At 37.7% G+C, this 5,098-nt stretch overlaps 1 long non-coding RNA gene across 5 annotated transcripts; it reads right to left on the bottom strand.

The window, feature by feature from the left end:
- Positions 1 to 1,660: 1,660 nt before the first annotated feature.
- On the bottom strand, positions 1,661 to 4,333 carry LOC127088172 (uncharacterized). 5 transcript variants are annotated; one of them, XR_007790139.1, is made up of 5 exons: positions 3,953 to 4,333; positions 2,663 to 3,273; positions 2,430 to 2,585; positions 2,117 to 2,222; positions 1,661 to 2,013 (listed from the first exon to the last, which is right to left on the bottom strand). It is a non-coding gene; the product is annotated as an uncharacterized LOC127088172 (long non-coding RNA). The 5 variants fall into 5 exon arrangements; XR_007790137.1 differs by having other exon boundaries at positions 2,430 to 2,985; positions 3,098 to 3,273; XR_007790136.1 differs by having other exon boundaries at positions 1,662 to 2,013; positions 2,430 to 2,611; positions 2,713 to 3,273.
- Between the last annotated feature and the right edge of the window lie 765 nt (positions 4,334 to 5,098).

Raw genomic sequence — 5,098 nt, 5'->3', positions numbered from 1 at the left:
ATCTCCAAATTACAACTTTTTACCGCCCAATAAGCAATGTGTTCTATCTCTATAGGAAGGTGACATGCCTTACCAAAAACAAGTCGATAGGGAAACATCTCTATTGGTGTCTTAAAAGCTATTCTTTGAGCCCAAAATGCATCTTCTAGACGACGACTCCAGTCCTTCCTGTTTGGTTGCACCATTTTATCTAAAACCTATTTGATCTCCCTGTTTGAGATCTCAACTTACCCATTATTTTATGGGTGATATGCGGTAGAGACTCTATGCATAACTCCATACTTCTGGAGCAAAGCTTCCATGGTGTGGTTACAGAAATGAGTGCCTCGGTCACTTATGATAGCTTAGGGAATTCCAAACCTGCAAAGAATATTGGACTTGACAAAACCTGCAACAACTATAAAATTATTAGTCCTAGCGGGGATAACTTCCACCCACTTTGAAACATAATCGACAACAAGCAAAATGTAGAGAAAACCAAATGATATAGGAAAGGGACCCATGAAGTCGATTCCCCATACATCAAATACCTCACAGAAAAGCTTAGGTTGCCAAGGCATTTCACTCTTATGAGTAATGGATGTAGCTGCTATTTGGCACTCTTTACAAGTTCGATAGGTCTCATATGCATCTTCAAAAATAGTGGGCCAATAGAAGCTTGAGTATAAGACTTTTCTTGCAGTCTTTTGAGGACCAAAGTGCCCCATACTTGAAAAACATGAGAAAGATGCAAAATAGATTCAATCTCATAGTTGAGGACACATCTACTAATTACCTGATCACTATCAAACTTACAAAGATATGGATCATCCCAAACATAATATTTGGCATCACTGTTAAGTTTATGAATTTGTGTCTGTTGTACCAAAAAATTTGCCCTTCACTTTTTCATCTTCTTATCCAAATGCTTGACTTGGGGATCAGTTGCATACATTAATAACATTCATATGCATCATTCATACATCAATGAATCACCATGGACTTAAGAATCTTGGCTTGTGAGGCTAGGGTTTGGGTAAAGATCAAACTTCGAAAGCATGGTTTGACTATCCATCAAAGCATAGGAGAAGTCAAAACCCTAACTTCTTGGTGAGAGATCCTCTGGGGCTTCTCTAGGCTTTGCATTGGCCATCAAGACCCTGGAAAAGGCTCATACATTGGGAATTTTGTTGTTGAAACATCTGGTTTGATTCAAGTGGATTGATTAGGGAAGTAAGCATCACTAAAACTCTAATCAAGGAGGTGATGAACCTGATGGACTTGGTGGCTTGACTTTTCATCTAGTGACACCCAAAACCTTAATGTAATCCACTTTTCACCCATTGTCATCAATGTACATGGTCCAATCTTGGTGGGGTTTCATTTGGTAATTGGTTTTGAAGTCAATCCATCTTAGTCTCAATGTCTTGTTGTTTTTTCCATTGATTGTTGGTGCATTCATGGCCTTGTTTATCCAAACAACCAAAACCTATTGTGTTACAATCTAGTTGGAGGTCATTCCTATTGATTCATGGTTGGTGTTTCATTCAAGCCTTAGCCTTACTACATCAAGTCATAGCTTTGTTCAAAAACCATGTTAATGTGTTCATTCCATTTTACAAGTCAATTCATGTTCATTTCATTTCAAAATTAAGCATACATGTACAAAACCAAAACCAATTTTGGAAAATAATTTCAATCCATTTTTAATCCATTTTAAATCCACTACAAGCCATTACATTAGTCATTACATGAAAAAATACATATTTTTACAACTTTGACCAAGGGTTGACTTTGGTCAACAGTTGACTTTTTGGTCAACTTTGACCAAAGTCAACTCACCCATTTTTTGACCACCTAAGACCTAATCTATCCTTTCTTCATTGATTCATCATCCAAAATTCATGTTTGGGTTGTTTTGCTTTGTATCTTCATTTCCAAGTAATTTAACTCTTTTACAACTTCTTGTACACCATGCCATGACTTGGACTTTGTTACATTTCCAACCATAGCTTCACATTTCTAAACATGGTCCTACATTCACCACAAACAAGTATCATAATCACATAATCATATACTACACTTACATGGATTAATTGGACAAGACAATGCTCATTGAGTTTGGTTCTAAACTCACCTTGACAACCATCCTGCCTGCAGCAACCTGCAAGGAAGTCAATTGACATATTGGAAAGTAGAGACAGACCTTGGATAACAACCTTTACCCTTGCTCCATGAGCCTCCTGCAAAACAAAGTCAAACACCTGGATTGCATTAGGTTAGCACACCAAAACTGCTTCAGGTTCAAATACCAATACATGAACCAACTAAACAACATTGCCTGCAGCAACACATCATTGGCTTGCATCATGCAGTTAAGAAATTAGTTCAAATCATGAGGCTAAGTTCCACCAAACCAGCAAGTGAGAGGAGTGGTCAAGTGTGCTTACAGTTGGGCTAGGCACCAGTAGCATCTGTAACATTCAATAGGAACCAATCCTGCGACACACTCAAAACCTTGCCAACATTTTGCATAAAACCAAGGTCATAACTGGTAGGAAATATCATCATTGCCAACCTTGTCAAAATCCAACCTGAAATGCCTCCTGGATCAGCAACGGTGTGTCAAAACCTGCAGTGCAAAAGCCACAACTGGACTTCATCAGGTCAACCTGTCAAATACCTGTTTCAAGCTCAAGCCAGATGTGCAGGATCCTTGCAATGATTACATACCATTTGGTCAAATACTACAAGAGGACATCAACACCAGTTACAAACCATGAGATGCATATCAACATGGCTTCAAAATTTTCAAGGCATCATAAGTCAGCAACATTGTTTTAAAGTCTGCAATGCCATGTCAATAATGATTTTACAAACAGAAATGTCACACTATATGTTATACTGCACCAAACTGGGGAATGGGTTGTCTTGCTGCAAAGCCAAGACAGAAATATGCATCCATGAGGAGCAAACTAATGCAGTATAACAATGGACCAACAGAACCTGCAGACCACAATATATACACAACAATTCATCAAAAATACTGCCAAAAAATCATTGGTTCATACCTGTATCAATGCCAAACAACAACATCCTGCAGCAATGTAAAACTTACATCAAGCTAAGCTACCAAAACCTGTCATCAAGCAATGCCAGTAACAATTTCACAAACCAACACAGTGGACTTGCAACGAATTTGCTTGTGTTGCAACAATGCACACTGGTCATGACATAACACCTCAGTTCATACCACCAATTCTGCAATGCCATGTACCAAACTGAATATAAGTCCTGCACCACAAAATCCACAGCGCAATGTCTAAACAAGTCACAACAATCCAATGCAGTTCAAAGGAAACCAAAATAAGCAAATGCAAAACAGTAGAGACCCAAAGCATTGTATAACAGCTAAACCAATAACATAACATTTTCCTAATCCAATTCACTAACCAAGTTAGAACCTGTTCAACAAGGCATTAATCAAGATGCAAGGCCAATTCCACTCAAGGTGTAACCTGCCACAGCCAGTCACTAATGGAATCTAATTAATGAACTAACCTATTAACAACCTTAAATGCACCAACTAACCTCTAACTCAGTGAGTTAACCAACTGAACTCACTGAGTTCATTCTAACTAACTCCTAAGCTAGCTCCTAACCTGATAATAACTAATTCCAATCCATATCATTTCCAAACCTAACTCCTATAAATCTACATCTCCATCATCATTTCAATTCCCTTGGCAATCATCACTCTCAACTCATTGCAATCATTTGCGAACTCTCTCTCTCACCCTCACTACACGCATTATTCATAAGCCATTGAAGCTCATCATTAGAGCTTCAATATAGCTTTTTCTTAGCCTCTTCACCAACTCTCTCAATTCACTACTCTCGAATCCAGAAGAAGAAGAAGAAATAAGAGAATCTGAAAGCCAAGGCGAAAGAGAAAAAATCCAGAACCACTTACCTGGAAGCTCATCATCGACAAATCGTATTCTCCGGCAAGGTACGTTTGAAATCCTCACGTTTTCCCATTCCTTCATCGCCAACATGTAGGACATGATGAGAGGGTTCAAAGCCCTCACCCCTGGGGCTTTGAACCAGTGAGATTATAATTTAATTTGAGTTATTGGTGTTAGGGTTCTTAGAGGATTTGGTTGGGATTAGGAACTTAGAGGTTAAATCGCTCAAAAATAGCCTTAGATTCGGATAGTTTGTGAACAGAGGAGTCTATTGGTAGCTCCATTTCGATTATAGGTGACCGTCGCCGCCAGGAGTGACGACCGACACTATGTTTATCTCCGGTGGACCAGGGACGACCAAGATAACGCGCGCAGGATGGAATAATTCAAAAGTTCTAATTTGGATTTCCTTAGGCTTTTTATTGGACTTGGGACCATCCTATGTAAGCCCAATAAGAAGTGATACAAACACCCCCTTTCTGCAACTCACCTTCATAGAGAGGAGTTGGGCTTAGCTTGCTTAAAGCCTATACGAATTCCTCAAATAACTAGCTGCTTCAGTTTGAACCCCCCTGATCCAAGCAATTTCCAATGGGCTCTTAGAACCAGGCCCATATGCCTGGTTCCTTATCACACCTCCAATTTGGGGTTAATACCCCCTTGACCCAATTTTCAATTTTCTTTTACATTTCTTTTAATATTCTTGTTTTGCCCTTTTAATTGTTTTTAATTAGTTAATTAGATTTTAACATAGTTTAGGGATCAATTGAATTTTATATGGGTTCAATTGGTTTTTTAATATAGTTTTAGCTTGGTTTTAATTAGACTTAATTAGGTTTAATTAGAATTTTAATTGATTTTTAGAATTTAGTTTAATTTCTAAACAATTAGTTTAAAATAGATTTAGAATCTGATCAAATTTTATGTTCTAATTAGAATTTTAATTAGGATATATTCTTTGCTCCTAGTTGATATCTTTGTAAATTGACCATTTTACCCCTTAGGGGTTATCTTCTTATTTTCACCATACATTGTATATTCCCTTAATGCTTTTAACATATAATTTTAATCCAAGAGTCTGACTAACTATAACATGCTTCCCTAGGATTTTAATATAGAATTTTTAATCAACTATAGCATGATCCCTTAGA

This window comes from Lathyrus oleraceus, chromosome 5, assembly GCF_024323335.1.
Source record: "Lathyrus oleraceus cultivar Zhongwan6 chromosome 5, CAAS_Psat_ZW6_1.0, whole genome shotgun sequence".
NCBI lineage: Eukaryota > Viridiplantae > Streptophyta > Magnoliopsida > Fabales > Fabaceae > Lathyrus > Lathyrus oleraceus.
This window is presented reverse-complemented; position numbering and strand designations above follow the sequence as displayed.